At 43.0% G+C, this 19,501-nt stretch overlaps 1 protein-coding gene and 1 long non-coding RNA gene across 2 annotated transcripts in view; one reads left to right on the top strand and one right to left on the bottom strand.

The window, feature by feature from the left end:
• BBS1 (Bardet-Biedl syndrome 1) overlaps positions 1-19,501 on the bottom strand; it is a 398,008-nt gene that overhangs the window by 304,348 nt on the left and 74,159 nt on the right. The window lies entirely within an intron of this gene.
• Positions 526-18,583, top strand: LOC120980848. The gene is made up of 3 exons (XR_005774583.1): positions 526-665; positions 5,926-5,931; positions 18,574-18,583. It is a non-coding gene; the product is annotated as an uncharacterized LOC120980848 (long non-coding RNA).

The following is a 19,501-nucleotide window of genomic DNA, read 5'->3' as shown; positions in this document are numbered from 1 at the left end:
GGTCACCCGATAATAAAAGATCCAGAAAAACAATCGAAGCAAAATCGCTGACCATAGTAAATTTGATCGAGGGAATACAGCTATTCAGATACTTCACAAATAGAATCAAATCTTCTACACCACCCTGCCAAACCCACAACATGTCGTCAATGAAACGCCCATACCATTTTAGGGACGTTAAGTATGGGTTATTGTCTGAAAATAAAAAACTATTTTCCCACCATGACATGAACACATTTGCCACTGAAGGCGAAAATTTGGCACCCATTGAAACTCCGGATATCTGTAGATAATATAAACCATTAAACATAAAGAAATTGTGTTTAAGTAAAAAATCAGTACAAATACAGATATAATCTCGAAGTTCCAAGGAGTGATTGCTGAATACATCTAAAAACCATTTTAAGGCTACAATCGCCAAGTGGTGGGGGATGTTAGTATACAAGGAGTTAATATCTGCAGTAACCCATAGATAGTCTTCATGCCATGCGAATTGATGGAAATTCTTAAGTACACTGTATGTATCCCTAAGATAGCCCGGTATATGAGATACAAGGGGTTGCAATAGGGAATCAACCCATTCCGAAAGTCGCTCCGAATACGATCCAATTCCCGCCACAATCGGTCTTAATGGTGGAGGAAAACCCTCCTTATGCACCTTCGGAGTGTAAACTTAACACATGTATATGTAAGTCTGGATAAGTTTTGTAATGTTTTTTGGGGGTTTTTCCCCCATAACTCGGATAACCCCTTTAAGCTCCTTCAGCCCAGGCGGTAGAGATGTCTCCTGTAGAGTGTTTTTTACATTCTATGGAGGACACATCGTTTTCTGTGAATTGCATATTGCAATGGTTATCTTAAAGAATAACGGTCATGTTTTTATCAAAAAATCTATTTTAGTATATGTTACTGCTGCTGCAGCATTATGCATAAAGTAATCTTTAGTTTCTTCACATACCACTGTTTTCCCAGAGTTTTTCACTTAGTTACGGCTGTTTAAACATTTACAACATGAGGACCTTCTTAAGATGGCTCCTCTGCCTGTTCTGAGGCCAAAACTGCTTTCCCTCATTTCCCATACACACTTGCTGTAGCCAGCAGCTCCCTGCCAGCCAATTAGATTGGATTACTGAGAGACACGCCTTCTCACTCTGAAGCCTAATGCAGACATGCAGTGTGAAGGACCGCCCCTCCGTCTTCTTAGCTGGAGACAGACAAGCCATAGAAACTGTCTTTGAAGGGAGCAGTGGAAAGGGACAGAGAACATTAATGAAAGCTGTTATTATAAGGTAATTACAGATCTTTTAACAATCATTTACAGACTAACTCAGGTATACATGCCTAGCTCTAATAAACTATCAAATAAAAAATAATAATATGACAGTTACCCTTTAATCCACCAGGTAATAGTAGCTTTACTTGCCGTGGATCCTTTGGGCCCTGAAACTGGATAAGAGATGATCGAACTTAGATTTCTAGTGGCTTCCAGGTAAGCCTGAATAAACCTGCATACATTAAGGGAATTAAATCTACAATCTCTCAGTGAATGGAGATTCAAAGAAAGAATAGATATTTAATGTTGACAATGGAATTTGAAACTACTTTGGTAAGAAACGCAAGACAGTGTTTTAAAATAATCCTGTAGTCCCGTGCAGTAAGATATGTAGTTTTGGAGAAAAAAAATCTTAAAGCTTCCCAATTCTTCTGGTTGTTGAGACGGCCAAGAAGAAAGAAGTTTTCAAGATCAATAGTCTCAACAGTATGTCAGATATCGTTTCAAACAGAATGTCCATAAGGATGAAGAACACCCAAAAAACCACACTGCCTGCACTTTGATGGACATCATCCCACTTTCCACACTCCACATTTTTCACTATTTAATGGATTCACTGGAGCCTCTTCCACATAACCGATGCTCTGGTCTCCTGCTGTCATCTACATATTATATACAAATTACAGTATTTTAATATTATGTTATATTATTTCATATATTTCCCTTTTTCCTTCTTTATATTCTATTTCTTTTTCTGCTACTTTCTGGTGTTGGCTCACAGGCGCTTTTCCGCATAACATTTTTATGTACGAACTTTTGGGTATTTTTTATGGTATTTTCTATGGTGGTATAAGACTTAAATCTATAATTCATCATTTGTAGACTGATACTATAGACTTATGAGTTATTATTTATAGTATTTATTGGCCAATAAATCATAGTATAGAAGATTCTTTCCTTTATAATTATCTCACTTTTTATATTTAACATAATGAGTGAACATTAGTTGATGATATGGTGTTGTATTAATTATGTTTATTTTATGATTAACATATGTAAAACCTTTTTATTTATTTATTTATCATAAACTCTTTTATTAAACTATTAAATTATTAAATTATTTACAAAGCATTGTAAAGGAAATCAGACCCCCAAAAGTTTTCCCCAAAAAATTAAAAGTTTCAAGTAAAAAAAAAAAATAAAATAAAAAAATCAATAAAAAGGGACAGAAATTGTAAAAAAAAAAAAAAAAAAAAAAGAGAAAAAAAAAGTACACATATTAGATATCGCCGCGTCCATATCGACCGGCTCTATAAAACTATCACATGACCTAACTCTTAAGGTGAACACCGTCAAAAAAATAAAATAAAAAACTATGCTAAATAAACCATTTTTTGGTCACCTTACATCACTAAAAGTGCAACACCAAGCAATCAAAAAGGCGTATACCCACCAAAATAGTACCAATCTAACGGTCACCTCATCCCACACAAAAAATTAGCCCCTATCTAAGGCCTCTTTCACACTTGCGTTGTCCGGATCCGGCGTGTACTCCACTTGCCGGAATTACACGCCGGATCCGGAAAAACGCAAGTGTACTGAAAGCATTTGAAGACGGAACCGTCTTCCAAATGCGTTCAGTGTTACTATGGCACCCAGGACGCTATTAAAGTCCTGGTTGCCATAGTAGGAGCGGGGAGCGGGGGAGCGGTATACTTACAGTCCGTGCGGCTCCCGGGGCGCTCCAGAATGACGTCAGAGCGCCCCATGCGCATGGATGACGTGATCCATGTGATCACATGATCCATGCGCTTGGGGCGCCCTGACGTCACTCTGGAGCGCCCGGGGAGCCGCACGGACGGTAAGTACACTGCTCCCCCGCTCCCCGCTCCACTTTACCATGGCTGCCAGGACTTTAGCGTCCCGGCAGCCATGGTAACCACTCTGAAAAAGCTAAATGTCGGCTCCGGCAATGCGCCGAAACGACGTTTAGCTTAAGGCCGGATCCGGATCAATGCCTTTCAATGGGCATTAATTCCGGATCCGGCCTTGCGGCAAGTGTTCCGGATTTTTGGCCGGAGCAAAAAGCGCAGCATGCTGCGGTATTTTCTCCGGCCAAAAAACGTTCCGTTCCGGAACTGAAGACATCCTGATGCATCCTGAACGGATTTCTCTCCATTCAGAATGCATTAGGATAATCCTGATCAGGATTCTTCCGGCATAGAGCCCCGACGACGGAACTCTATGCCGGAAGACAAGAACGCAAGTGTGAAAGAGCCCTAAGACAATCGGCCAAAAAATAAAAAAAACTATGGCTCAGAATATGGAGACACAAACAAAAGCTTTCCCCCCACAAAATTAAAAGTTTTAAGTAAAAATAAAAAAAAACGTAATTTTCCCCAAACAAAGTAAAAAAAAAATTGGTAAAAAATAGGGGGGGGGGGGGGGAGGTAGACATATAAGGTATCACCGCGTCCGTATCGACCGGCTCTATAAAAAGATCACATGACCTAACCCCTCAGATGAACACCATAAAAAATAAAAACTGTGCTAAATAAACAATTTTTTGACACCTTACACCACAAAAAGTACAACAGCAAGCGATCAAAAAGGCTGATGCCCACCAATATAGTACCAATCTAACCGTCACCTCATCCCGCAAACAATGAGCCCCTACCTGAGACAATCGCCCAAAAAATAAAAAAAAATATGGCTCAGAATATGGAGTCACTAAAACATAAATATAATTTTTATTTTTTTTAAAAAGCTGTTATTGTGTAAAACTTACATAAAAAGTATACATATTAGGTATCGCCGCGTCCGTATCGACCGGCTCTATAAAAATATCACATGACCTAACCCCTCAGATGAACACTGTAAAACATAAAAACTGTGCTAAATAAACCATTTTTTGTCACCTTACATCACAAAAAGTGTAATAGCAAGCGATCAAAAAGTCATATGCACCCCAAAATAGTGCCAAACAGTCATCTCATCATGCAAAAATCATACCCTACCTAAGATAAATCGCCCTAAAACTGAAAAAAACTATGGCTCTCAGACTATGGAAACACTAAAACATGATTTTTATTTTTTGTTTAAAAAATGAAATCATTGTGTAAAACTTACATAAATAAATAAATAAATAAATAAAAAGTAAACATATTAGGTATCGCCGCGTCCGTGACAACCTGGTCTATAAAAATACCACATGATCTAACCGGTCAGATGAATGTTGTAAATAACAAAAAATAAAAACGGTGCCAAAACAGCTATTTCTTGTTACCTTGCCTCACACAAAGTGTAATTATAGAACAACCAAAAATCATGTCATCTAAAATAGTACCAACAAAACTGCCACCCTATCACATAGTTTCCAAAATGGGGTCATTTTTTGGAGTTTCTACTCTAGGGGTGCATCAGGGGGGCTTCAAATGGGACATGGTGTCAAAAAACCAGTCCAGCAAAATCTGCCTTCCAAAAACCGTATGGCATTCCTTTCCTTCTGCGCCCTGCCGTGTGCCCGTACAGCGGTTTACGACCACATATGGGGTGTTTCTGTAAACTACAGAATCAGGGCCATAAATATTGAGTTTGGTTTGGCTGTTAACCCTTGCTTTGTAACTGGAAAAAAAAATTTTTTAATGGAAAATCTGCCCAAAAAGTGAAATTTTTAAATTGTATCTCTATTTTCCATAAATTCTTGTGAAACACCTAAAGGGTTAACAAAGTTTGTAAAATCAGTTTTGAATATCTTGAGGGGTGTAGTTTCTAGAATGGGGTCATTTTTGGGTGGTTTCTATTATGTAAGCCTCACAAAGTGACTTCAGATCTGAACTGGTCCTTGAAAAGTGGGTTTTTGAAAATTTCTGAAAAATTTCGAGATTTGCTTCTAAACTTCTAATCCTTGCAACATCCCCAAAAAATAAAATGTCATTCCCAAAATGATCCAAACATGAAGTAGACATATGGGGAATGTAAAGTAATAACAATTTTTGTAGGTATTACTATGTATGTATTATAGAAGTAGAGAAATTGAAACTTGGAAATTTGCTAATTTTTCCCAATTTTTGGCAAATTTGGTATTTTTTTATAAATAAAAATGTTTTTTTTTTACTATTAAGTACAATATGTGACGAAAAAACTATCTCAGAAAGGCCTGGATAAGTCAAAGCGTTTTACAGTTATCACCACATAAAGTGACACTGGTCAGATTTGCAAAAAATGGCCTGGTCCTGAAGGCGAAAATGAGCCCGGTCCTTAAAGGCAGGCCATGGCGACCAGGAATTTGGTCCTGGCGCTTGGGTATTTGTCAGTCCGTTTTCAAAGGTGCGCTCTCGGCGCGCACCATGGTTTCCTGAGCCGGCACAGTGGAGAAGGAGAGGAGTCCCTCCCTCCCCACTGTGGGCGGCTGCCGCTGACCACCAATGAGAACAGAGTAGAAGGAGGAGGGGAGGGACTGTGGCCACTGCGCCACCAATGAATGCCTGAATACTAATGTACCGGTGTTCCGTGAAAAGTCATATCCCCGGCCCCTATGACTGCACGCTGTGATCCGCGCGATTAACCCCTTAGTTGAAGGGTTAATCGCGCGGATCACAGCGTCCTGTCAGAGGTCGGGTGCCGGGAATGTTTGTCTGCATTGGTGGCAGTGGGCAGTTCCGATCGGAGTCCCAGCAGTGTAATGCTGGGGCTCCGAACGGTTACCATGGCAGCCAGGAGTCACGCTACTGAAGTCCTGGCTGCGATGGTATGTTAGGGAGCAGCATTATACTTACGTGTGCCGTGGCCGCCGGGCGCTCCTTCTTCTGTCTGTGCGGCTCATTGCTAATGCTTATAGCATTAGCAATGCGCCGCACAGACCTATGAGAAGAAGGAGCTCCTGGCGATCACGGCGCACGTGAGTATAATGCTGCTCACTAACACTGCTGGGACTCCGATCGGAACTGCCCACTGCCACCAGTGATTGGGGGGAGGGGGAGGGGGACCCTGTGGCCACTGCCACCAATGATTAATACTGGGGAGGGAGGGGGGGGGGGGGGGTTTGTTACCAAAGGGGGCTGATAAAAGGGAGAGGCTGGAGGGGCTGATCAGAGGCTGGAAGGGCTGATCAGAGGCTGGAGGGGCTGATCAGAGGATGGGGGGCACATAATAGGCTGGCTGCCATGGTCAGCTCCCTGCTGTTGTGTGCACAAAGCACAGGGCAGCAGGGAGAGTGTAAAGTCCTATTCAACCTAATAGAGCTCTATTAGGGTGAATATGACAAGGGTTCTAGCCCTTAAATAGGCTAATAGTTATTAATTAAAAGTAAAAAAAAAAAAAAGTTTAAACACCCCCCCCCCCGCCCCCCCAAATATAGAAAACAATATATCGCATATCGCACATGCTTAAAATTATATCGCAATATACATTTTATGACGCGGCTCCGCCTGGATCCTAACTTTTTTAGCTGGCTCCTAGATTCCAAGGAAATTTGTCAAGCCCTGCCTTAAGGAGTTAAAAAGTAGGTTTTGGAAATTTTCAGAAAAATTTCAAGATTTGCTTCTAAACTTCTAAGCCTTCTAACATCCCCAAAAATAAAATGGCATTCACAAAATGATCTAAACATGTAGTAGACATATGGGAAATGTAAAGCAATAACTATTTTTGGAGGTATATTATAAAAGTAGAGAAATTTTAATTTGGAAATTTTTTCCAAATTTTTGGTAAATTTGGAATTTTTTTTATAAATAAAAATATTTTTTTTTTACTCAATTTTACCACTGTCATGAAGTACAATATGTGACGAAAAAACAAACAAACAATCTCAGAATGGCCTGGATAAGTAAAAGCGTTTTAAAGTTATCACCACATAAAGTGACATGTCAGATTTGCAAAAAATGGCCTGGTCATGAAGGTGAAAAATGGCAGGGTCCTGAAGGAGTTAAAGCTCCCCTACCTACAGCAGTGAAGAAAAATGGCTGGGTTGTTATGGAAACCTGGAGTAAAAAAACTGTGCATGTGGAGGCCAATGGCCCACGAGATTCTATTGGCTGTTAAGGGTCATGTGACCAAGGGAATCTCTCAGGCACGGCCTAGAGAGCTGAGACCTGGTCTAACTAAAACCTTCCCAGACACCTGATGTACCTGTGTGCCAAATTCCGTGATTGTAAATCGACTGTGCAGATTCATTTAGCGGACATACATACACACACATACACTCAACTTTATATATTAGATTGTCGATTCTTTATTTGATATTGCATTGTTCTTTATCTTGTATCGGACTATACATGTTGTGTCCTTATCTGTGGACTTTGGTGGATTTTGTGTGTTTGTGTTATTCTTACCAGAACATGGTTTATTGTACACAATTTTTTTAAATGTTTGTATGTCTATGTAGTCTAATAAAATTGCTTTATTGATTTTACTTTATGGATGTGCACATTATTACGGTTCTCTAGGCCTTGTGCCTTTTTGGGGTGTTGAGTATTATATTTGAACCGTTAGTGCACTCCTTTCCATTTGTAGTGTGCCCCCTATATTTATTATTTTAACATAACATAGGGATGCAGAAGATGGGTTTCAAGTCCCAAAGTGGAATAGCGGAGTGGAGGAAAGGAAACTTTCTACCTTCCCTCTTGATAAAACATTTGACAAGAGCAAGATCCACCAATTCAACTTCTGTAAAAGCACTTAGGGCAGCAATGAGAACTTTTAAGGCAGCAGTCTTGAGTCTTTTCTCTAGGTCGGACAGTAGACACTTCAAGATTATAGAAACATGAGGAGGCTCCAAAGGATGCCATTTGTTCCCTGCAAATGACAACATGTTAAGTCCTGAGGTACAGGTGAAACTCAGAAAATTAGAATATCATGCAAAAGTTCATTTATTTCAGTAATGCAACTTAAAGGAGTTGCATTAATACAACTTAAAATTAGAATATTCTGAAAAGGTTCAATATTCTAGGCTCAAAGTGTCACATTCTAGTCACCTAATTAATCCATACCCCCTGAGCAAAGGGTACCTGAGATTGTGACTTTGGGGTTTTCAAAAGCTATAAGCCATAATCATCCAAAATTATAACAAATAAAGGCTTGAAATATCTGGCTTTGCATGCAATGAGTCTATCTCATATATTAGTTTCACCTTTTAAGTTGCGTTACTGAAGTAAATTAACTTTGCACGATATTCAAATTTTTTCGAGTTTCACCTGTATATTTTGGAAGCGACAGGTTTTCGACTGGGAAGGAGTGAGGAAACTACCAAATCTGGCAGGCCTTTTTTGTTTAAAGGGAACCTGTCATCAACTTTATGCAGACCACACTGAGGGCAGCATAAAATAGTGACAGAAATGCTGATTTCAGCAGTGTGTCACTCATAAGCTAAAAGTAAGTGGTTTCTAAAAATCTGCATCATATTCATTGCAGCCCAGGCCTTGAAAAGAGTCAAATCTACCTGAGAAGAGTCATGGTTATACATAATCTCCTGCACTCTCACCCATCTGCTGATGATTGGCAGTTCTCTCCTAGAGAGAAAGGGAGAAAACTAGGTAGAAGACTGTCAGTAATCAGCATGTAGGCAGGGAAAACAGGAATTTATGAATAACCATGACTCTTCTCCGGTGGCCGTGACTCTTTTCCAGGCCTATTCTGCAATGATTGTGATGTTGGTTCTCGGCAACCACTTACTTTTAACTTTTAAATGACAGACCGCTGAAATCTACTCACCTCTCTCTACTTTATTCTGCTGTTAGTATGGGCAGCATAAAGTTGATGACAGGTTGCCTTTTAAGATGAGCAGTTTGCCTCCAGGCCTTTAGATGAAGTCAGGATACACTTAAAGAGGACCTTTCATGGGTACAGACATTATGAAATAAGTAGCAGGTTATGTAGGGCATAGTTTATGGATGTAAAATTGCTTACAATTTTTTCTGGGCCCCGCTCCGTTCGCCCGCTGTGCTCCTGTTCACTTCTCCCGCCTGGTATGCCAATGAATAGCATCAGCTCAGGGAGGAGGAGACTGCCCTGTCACAGCCAGGGAGAAGGTGAGCTTTTTTTTCTTCCGGGCTGTGACGCTCTCCGCTGTGATTGGACTGCGCCACAGCCAGGGAGAAGGAGACACCCATTGAGAAACAGGGCAGTTTACTCATCCCTGTACCAATGCTATTCATTAGCATACCAGGCGGGAGAAGTGAACAGGGGCACAGCGGGCGAATGGAGCGGCGCCCTAAAAAAAAAAAAAATTATGGTAAGCGATCTTACATCCATGGACTATGCCCTACATAACCCGCTACTATGTCTGGACCCATGAAAGGACCTCTTTAAGCCGCTGGTCCTGGCTCAACTTGCAATAGAAATCCAGAAGCTGTTTTTTTTTTCCTGTCTGGACTGACACTGACAACAATGGAAGCAAATTTTTTCTGTGCCCAGGTTAAGTTCTTCTCCACTATCATAGCTGGCTTTTTGTTTATTGTGCCTACCTGCTTGTTTAAGCAAGCTACCGTGGTCATGTTGACCGTTAACACTTTTACATCATGGAATCTTATAGCAGTTTGAAGAGATATTATAGCCTTGAATCCTGCAGTCAATTCTCTCTGACTGAAATAATTATTGGATAATACTTGATCCCATACCGCCTGGACTAGGCAGTTTGGGCTCCGAATCCTCGACTGTTTGCGTCTGCAATGATGACTTCCTGATTTTCCTGCCACCAGATGACTTCCCATTAAAGATTTTTTCTTTGACTATCCACCAGCTGAGAGAGATTTTTACCTAAGGATGGATTTTCACTTTTTTGTCTAGGAAGGGGGGAAGTCTCAAGGGGGGATAGCAGTAACCTCTGTAAAACTCTTGGATGAGCCTGAGACCATCTGACTGAGGGAATGATGGATGTTACTAGACCCAGAATAGTCATGCCATCTCTCCTCAAGGCTATAGTGTCAAAATAACATTCTAACTCAGGGCACCGTTCTTTTTCGGAGGGAAAAAATATATAATAAAGAAGATCTTATGAGAGAACTGATGAAAGTCCAGGAAAAATTCCTAAAATGTTTTTGTTGGCTGGGAGATAGATCTGATTTTTCCTGCTTCACCAGCCATCCCATTCTAGAGAAGGTCTCAAGAAACTGCAGGTGGATAAAGAGGCTATCCCTTGATGTTACATTGAACAGGAAGTTGTCTAAATAACATTTTTTTTAATATTCTGGGACCAGAGACAACGTGAAAGGCAGGACCTGGAACTGGCATAGGCTGCTTTTGTAAAATAGAGCCATTCTGAGGAATTTCTGGTAATTTGGATGAATTGGGACATGTTACTATGGACCTGTAAGGTACAGAGTTACCATATAGCAGTGCTGAGGGAACAAATTTTCTGTAGATTTTATAGTCTCCATCTTCATTATAAACCTCCATCCCTGAATCAACAAATATATTGATTCAGGGATCTGAGGTTTATGATCAGTCTGCACTTCCTATTCAGTTTTTGGGCCAAGACTATCGGAGAATAAAAGCCTGGACTTTTTTGTTCCTGAGGTATGGGACTCAAGATTGGTTTTTGAAGATGATGGACACATCTTTTTCCAACCCTATTAACTATGTAAGAATACAACTTTCAGATTATTAGGGTCAGTTGACTGTAATTGTGGACAAGCTGGTTGTTTGACATAAACCTGTGAGGGTAACGGAGACACATGTTAAGTTGTAACCTGACTTTCTTGTACTGACTCAGGATCCAAGGGGAGGTGGTTAAATCTTACCAGGGAGGATGGAAGAATTTGAGTATGCCCATCACAGGAAGAATGGCGTCATTGTGACTGGCAGGTAGAGTTATCAGGATTAAGTAGGGAGCGTCTGATCTGGTTCATTTCTTTTTTGATTACAAAAGGAACTCCTCTGATAAAAATACTTTGATTCAGAAGGTGATCCTTTCTTATTATTAGAAGACCTGCAGATAAAGCAGCAGATCTAGTTGAAGATTTATCAGGTCAGCTGAGGCATCCACCACAAACTTGGAAGCTTACTTCAGCATTGGTAAGTTCATGTCTTCCAGCTGGTTTAGCCACATAAACTGAGACCTACCAGTGCAAGTGGCTCCTATATTGGGCTGGAACATAGCTGTACTGGTTTCCCAGAAACGTTCCAGGAGGCTTTCACATTTCAGGTCCATGGGATCCTTCAGCAGTCCCAGATCTTCAAAGGGTTGCACAAATTATTATTTTTTTTATTTGAGATACCGAAGCATCAATCTTTGTGCCAAAAGTCCATATGTTCCTAAGTAAAAGGATATTTTCTCTTGAAGGCAAGAGAGGTCTCCAATCTCTTTTCCGATTCCCTCTATTCTTTAGAAATTAGTTTAATATTATTACAAATGAGAAAAACTGTCTCCTGGTCCATGAAACATCTGGTTCTGAACATATTGAGGTTCTTTAAAGTCCTCAATTTTCATAGTTGCCTTTATATTGCTGCTTTGGAGGAGACATTCTGTGTCCTCTGGAAAACAAAGGGGACAACACGTATCGTCCTCGAAGAGTCAGTATCCCATTCTGGAAAAACTTCCCCCTCATCTAAATCAATCTGAAAATTGGATAGGTCAGAAGTCCTTATAACAGAAAGTTGATACTGAACTAACTTCCTCTTTAACCACTACAAAACCGCAGTACTCAGGATTGCGTCTTTGCGGCGGCCCTGTTATTCCTCCTGGACACCCCGACGCGTCCTCTCGCGAGACGCGAGATTTCAGGCAGAGCCGGCCCGCGCATGCGCATTGCGGGCCGGCAAAAGTTAAAGGAGCGTTTCATCACCAGCCTGCCAGCCAATGATCATCGCTGGCAGGCTGGTGATTTTCAAAAAAAATCGAATCAGAAGCCATCTAACACCTTATATTTATAAATATAAGGTGTTAAATGGCTTCTGTGCTCCTCTGCTGGTCCTTTTCGTCGGTTGGTCCTAGCAGAGGAGCACACATCACAGTGAGTACACCAAACAGTACACTTAGAACCCCAGATCATCCCCCCAATTAACCCCTTGATCACCCCTGTCAATCACCTAGTGAAAGGGAAAAAAGTGATCAGTGTAAACTGTCACTTTTTTTTTTTCACTAGTATTAACGGTAAGGTGTTAGGTTAGTTTAGGCCCCTTTGGTAGGTAGTTAGCATCAGTTAGCGCCCAGCCCACTGCAGTCACTGATTCGCTGATTAGCATATTGCTAATCAGCATTGGTACTTTTATAGTATCTGTAAGTGATCAGAACTGATCACAGTCAGATCTATAATAGTATTAGTGTCACCTTAGTTCGCCCTCCACGCAAAACGCAGTGTTTGCCCGATCAGGCCTGATCGGTCGCCCACACGTGCATTCACCCACGCCCGCCCCGCCGCAGTGACAAAAAAATTATTATTTTTTGATCACTGCACAATCACTTCACAAGCGCTGCGGCGATAAAAAAAATCAGTTTTGATATTTTTTATCAATCGCAGCGGCTTCCGGTACTTCATTAGCCTCCCATTTGTAAGACAGGCTTGCTTTTTTTTCTTGGGTAGTCTCAGGGAATACCCCCTAAATTTAGTTGACCAAATGGCAAATAAGGGGTATTCTTCTGAAGAGGCCTACAGGCTTCTGACCCAGTAGGATGAGGAATGGGAACCCTCATCTGACAAATCCAGCGGGTCAGAATATGAACCTGTAGAAAGAAGTGGCAGTCTGACCCAAAGTTCGGACGATGAGGTTGAGGTCCCTGATACCACCAGGCGTACCCGGCCCCATGTTGCTAGACCACAGGTTGCGCAGGTTCCGCTTCAAGGGCAGCAGAGTGGTGCTGGCGCTGTCGGATTACGTGGTGAGGCATACACCAGCAGCGCAGCCCATCCTGGACCTAGTACCAGCACTGCCGTAGAACATGGTGAAGTGGCGAGCACCAGAAGGGCAGTTGAAGCTGGTACGGTGGCACGTGCATTAGTTCCCCCGTCGCAGCCACCGCACAGACAGGCCCGTAGAGCCCCTAGAGTCTGAGGTGCTGGAAAACCCTGATTGGCAGCCCCCAACTTCAGCCGCACCAGTAGTTCTCCCTTTCACCGCCCAGTCTGGAGTTCGGGTTGAGACAGCTCAGATCGGTTCGGCACTGGGGTTTTTTGAGCTGTTCTTGACTGCGAAGCTCTTGGACTTAGTCGTGGCAGATACAAATCTGTATGCCACTGAATTTATAGCCGCCAACCCGGGAAGCTTTTATGCCCAGTCTTTCCGGTGGAAACCCGTCCAAGTTTCCGAATTTAAAATTTTTCTGGGCCTTCTCCTCAACATGGGCGTAACAAAAAAGCATGAATTGCTGTCATATTGGTCCACGAACCCAATTCATCACATGCCCATGGTTCTCTGCTGCCATGTCCAGGACACGATTTGAGACCATCCTGCGTTTCCTGCACTTTAGCGACAACAGCACCTCTCGTCCCAGAGGCCATCCAGCTTTTGACCGGCTCCACAAAATTCGGCCCCTCATAGACCACCTTAACACCAAATTTGCAGATTTGTATACCCCTGAGCAAAACATCTGCGTAGACGAGTCCCTTATATATTTTACCGGGCGCCTTGACTTCAAACAATACATCCCAAGCAAGCGCGCCCGGTATGGGGTCAAATTGTATAAGCTCTGTGAAAGGGCCACAGGCTATATGCACAAATTTCGTGTCTATGAGGGTAAAGATCAGACCCTGGAGCCAGTCGGTTGCCCTGACTACCTGGGGAGCAGTGGGAAGACAGTCTGGGACTTGGTGTCACCCTTATTTGGCAAGGGGGACCATCTTTATGTGGACAATTTCTACACAAGTGTGCCCCTCTTCAGGCATTTGTTTTTAGAACAGATTGGCTGCTGTGGCACCGCGCGACCTAGTCGCCGGGGCTTCCCCCAACGGCTCGTTACCACCCGTCTTGCAAGGGGGGAGAGGGCTGCCTTGTGTAACGAAGAACTGCTCGCGGTGAAATGGAGAGACAAGCGTGACGTTTACATGCTCTCCTCCATTCACGCAGACACGACAATACAAATTGAACAGCAACCAGTGTCATTGAAAAGCCCCTCTGTGTCCACGACTATAATTCGCTCATGGGAGGGGTGGACTTCAATGACCAGCTGTTGGCTCCTTATTTACTTTCCCGACATACCAGATGCTGGTATAAGAAGGTGTCTGTATATTTGATTCAATTGGCTGCGTATAATAGTTTTGTTCTCTACAGTAAGGCTGGGAGAACAAGATCCTTCCTCAAATTTCAGGAAGAGATCATCGAGAGCCTCCTGTATCCAGGAGGTTCCGTGGCCCCATCCACCAGTGTAGTGAGCCGTCTACACGAGCGACATTTCCCCAGTGTCGTTGCTGGTACCTCAAACCGACCGCCACCCCGAAAAAAATGTTGTGTCTGTAGCAGGAGTGGAATAAGGCGTGACAGCCGCTATTTCTGTCCTGACCACCCTGCCCTATGCTTAGGGGAGTGTTTCCGGAAGTACCACACACAGGTACACTTAGCATAGGGATTACGTTACACAGGACAGGCACACAGGGCTGTTAGGGCCCTTTCACTCACAGCTGCTGCAAACCTCTCCTTTCACCTGGGACAAAGTGCATAATGTACTTTGCCACATCTCTGGGCGATTTGCGCTCATTGTCCCATGGGGAAGGAGAGGTTTGTCCTATAAAAGGTAAAAAAAAATATAAAAAATCACCGGTAAGCAAAAAAGTTAATGTTCTGTTCAAATGTTATACACTCACCTAAAGAATTATTAGCAACACCATACTAATACGGTGTTGGACCCCTTTTTGCCTTCAGAACTGCCTTAATTCTACGTGGCATTGATTCAACAAGGTGCTGATAGCATTCTTTAGAAATGTTGGCCGATATTGATAGGATAGCATCTTGCAGTTGGAGATTTGAGGGATGCACATCCAGGGCACGAAGCTCCCGTTCCACCACATCCCAAAGATGCTCTATTGGGTTGAGATCTGGTGACTGTGGGGGCAATTTTAGTACAGTGAACTCATTTTCATGTTCAGGAAACCAATTTGAAATGATTCGAGCTTTGTGACATGGTGCATTATCCTGCTGGAAGTAGCCATCAGAGGATGGATACAAGTTCTCATTCTGTTTACGCCAAATTTGGACTCTACCATTTGAATGTCTCAACAGAAAATCGAGACTCATCAGACCAGGCAACATTTTTCCAGTCTTCAACAGTCCAATTTTGGTGAGCTCGTGCAAATTGTTTTTTTCTTTTTTGTTTTGTTTTTTTTACCTTCTAGGTGGACCAACCGATGAACAAGCTGCAGCACTGATGTGCATTCTGACAGAAGCATTGCGCTGCTGTCAGATTACACAAAAGTCGGTGTATGCGGCGCTGCAAGACGAGATTTCTCCTCTGCAGTAAAAAAAGATACGTTTGCCGAGGCATATGAGCTGAGGGGCGGTGTTCATATGCTTTGGCTAACACTTTGTATATAAAAAAAAAAAGAAAAAGAAAAAAATCCCGGCAATGATTTATTCATTCACATCGATTGATGTGAATGGAGAAATCGGGTTTGCCAGGGCATACGAGCTAAGTGGGTTTGGATGTTGGGAGGAGCTCCTATGTCCTGGCAGACGCCTTTCCCCTCTTTTTTTTTTGGCATAGATTTTTTCATCCACATTCATCGATGCGAATGAAGAAATCTGTGCCGTTCATTTTTTCTTTCAGCCCAGAGGCTGAACGGAAAAAATAAATATCATTACCCGTATGCTCAATATAAGGAGAATAGCAGAAACTCCTAATGCTGGCCATACATGTAATGATTGTGGAGACCCTCAAATGCCAGGGCAGTGCAAACACCCCACAAATGACCCCATTTTGGAAAGAAGACACCCCAAGGTATTCGCTGAGGGGCATATTGAGTCCATGAAAGATTGAAATTTTTGTGCCAAGTTAGCGGAAAAGGAGACTTTGTGAGAAAAAACAAAAAAAAGCAATTTCCGCTAACTTGTGGCAAAAAAAAAAAAATCTTCTATGAACTCGCCATGCCCCTCATGGAATACCTTGGGGTGTCTTCTTTCCAAAATGGGGTCACATGTGGGGTATTTATACTGCCCTGGCATTTTAGGGTCCCTAAAGCGTGAGAAGTCTGGAATCCAAATGTCTAAAAATGACCTCCTAAAAGGAATTTGGGCCCCTTTGCCCACCTAGGCTTCAAAAAAGTGTCACACATGTGGTATCACCGTACTCGAGAGAAGTAGGGCAATGTGTTTTGGGGTGTATTTTTACATATACCCATGCTGGGTGAGATAAATATAACTTTGTATAAAAATAAATAAATTGGAAAAGTTGTCTTTTAGAGAGATATTTCTCTCACCCAGCATGGGTAGATGTAAAAATACACCCCAAAACACATTGCCCTACTTCTTCTGAGTACGGAGATACCACGTGTGACACTTTTTTGCAGCCTAGGTGGGCAAAGGGGCCCAAATTCTAAAGAGCACCCTTAGGATTTCACAAGGCATTTTTAACACATTTGGATTTCAAACTACTTCTCACGCATTAGGGCCCCTAAAATGCCAGGGCAGTATAACTACCCCACAAGTGACCCCATTTTGGAAAGAAGACACCCCAAAGGTATTTCGTGATGGGCATAGTGAGTTCATGGAAGTTTTTATTTTTTGTCACAAGTTAGTGGAATATGAGACTTTGTAAGAAAAAATCATCATTTTCCGCTAACTTGTGACAAAAAATAAAAAGTTCTATGAACTCACTATGCCCATCAGCGAATACCTAAGGCTACTTTAACACTAGCGTTCGGAGCGGATCCGTCTGATGTTTCATCAGACGCATCCGCTCCGATAATGCAGACGTTTGCATCCGTTCAGAACGGATCCGTCTGCATTATTACTTAGAAAATTTTCTAAGTCTGAAAGTAGCCTGAGCGGATCCGTTCAGACTTTACATTGAAAGTCAATGGGGAACGGATCCGCTTGAAGATTGAGCCATATAGTGTCATCTTCAAGCGGATCCGTCCCCATTGACTTACATTGTAAGTGTGGACGGATCAGCTCGCCTCCGCACGGCCAGGCGGACACCCGAACGCTGCAAGCAGCGTTCAGGTGTCCGCTCACTGAGCGGAGCGGAGGCTGAACGCTGGCAGGCGGATGCATTCTCAGTGGATCCGCCTCCACTGAGAATGCATTCGGGGCCGCTCGTGAGCCCCTTCAAACGGTGCGCACGAGCGGACACCCGAACGCTAGTGTGAAAGTAGCCTTAGGGTGTCTACTTTCCGAAATGGGGTCTTTTGTGGGATGTTTCTACTGTCTGGCCATTGTAGAACCTCAGGAAACATGACAGGTGCTCAGAAAGTCAGAGCTGCTTCAAAATGCGGAAATTCACATTTTTGTACCATAGTTTGTAAACGCTATAACTAGGGATGAGCGAACCCGAACTGTATAGTTCGGGTTCGCACTGAATTTTGGGGTGTCCGTGACACGGACCCGAACATTTTCGTAAAAGTCCGGGTTCGGTGCTTTCTGAAAGGCTGCAAAGCAGCCAATCAACAAGCGTCATACTACTTGCCCCAAGAGGCCATCACAGCCATGCCTATTGGCATGGCTGTGATTGGACAGTGCAGCATGTGACCCAGCCTCTATTTAAGCTGGAGTCAAGTAGCGCCGCACGTCACTCTGCTCTGATCAGTGTAGGAATAGGATGCAGCTGCTGCTGTTAGGGCGAGATTAGGCAGGGATTTATTTACTGAAGTGATCGATATACAGCTGTGTATCATACAACCTCTGCTATTCAATTGCTCACTGTTTTAAGGCTGCCCAGAGCGTTTTTCAGTCACTTTTTTCTGGGGTGATCGGCGGCCATTTTGTTTCTTGTGGTGCGCCAGCACAAGCTGCCACCAAGTCCATTTTTAACCATCAATAGTGGCTTGGCTTGGCTGTGCTTGCTATTTTATTGATGGGTAAAATACAATTGCCAAAATAGCAGTACCCTAAATCTGGTGTTTCAGCTGTGGCTAGCCAATTGTAATACTGTCTGCTGTCTGCCGAAGCACAGTTTTTGTTCTGGGTTGAAATACAATTCCCAACTTAGCAATTCCCTAAATAAGTGGTTTCTGCTCTATCAGGCCAAGTTTAAATCTATCCATAAAAGGGTATATTAGATTGAAGGTGCGGATAGGGTCATCCTCAATAACTTCACACGCTACCGTGCATTTCCAAGTCTAATTCTGTCCGTAAAAGGGATACCTGTCATCCAGCGCCTAAATACTAGGCCTACAATTTATATTCAGCTAAATCTGTCGTTACTGCTGTGCCTGTATTAGTGTAATACGGTACCTAAATAGATAGTGTTAGGTGCCTGTAAAAAAAAAAGGCCTGAATTTGAATTCAATACATTGGGCCAAATAATTTTCTTATTGTGGTGAACGGTAACAATGAGGAAAACATCTAGTAAGGGACGCGGACATGGTCGTGGTGGTGTTAGTGGACCCTCTGGTGCTGGGAGAGGACGTGGCCGTTCTGCCACAGCCACACGTCCTAGTGAACCAACTACCTCAGGTCCCAGTAGCAGTCAGAATTTACAGCGATATTTGGTGGGGCCCAATGCCGTTCTAAGGATGGTAAGGCCTGAGCAGGTACAGGCATTAGTCAATTGGGTGGCCGACAGTGGATCCAGCACGTTCACATTATCTCCCACCCAGTCTTCTGCAGAAAGCGCACAGATGGCGCATGAAAACCAAGCCCATCAGTCTGTCACATCACCCCCATGCATATCAGGGAAACTGTCTGAGCCTCAAGTTTTGCAGCAGTCTCTTATGCTGTTTGAAGACTCTGCTGGCAGGGTTTCCCAAGGGCATCCACCTAGCCCTTCCCCAGGGGTGGAAGAGATAGAATGCACTAACGCACAACCACTTATGTTTCCTGATGAGGACATGGGAATACCACCTCAGCACGTCTCTGATGATGACAAAACACAGGTGCCAACTGCTGCGTCTTTCTGCAGTGTGCAGACTGAACAGGAGGTCAGGGAGGAAGACTGGGTGAAAGACGATGAAGGGGACGATGAGGTCCTAGACCCCACATGGAATGAAGGTTGTGCCACTGACTTTCAGAATTCGGAGGAAGAGGCAGTGGTGAGACCGAGCCAACAGCGTAGCAAAAGAGGGAGCAGTGGGCAAAAGCAGAACACCCGCCGCCAAGAGAGTCAGTCTGCTACAGGCCACCGCCATCTGGGACCGAGCACCCCAAAGT

This window comes from Bufo bufo, chromosome 10, assembly GCF_905171765.1.
Source record: "Bufo bufo chromosome 10, aBufBuf1.1, whole genome shotgun sequence".
Lineage (NCBI taxonomy): Eukaryota > Metazoa > Chordata > Amphibia > Anura > Bufonidae > Bufo > Bufo bufo.
The sequence above is the reverse complement of the archived record's forward strand: the minus strand, read 5'-3'. Positions and strand labels throughout refer to the sequence as shown.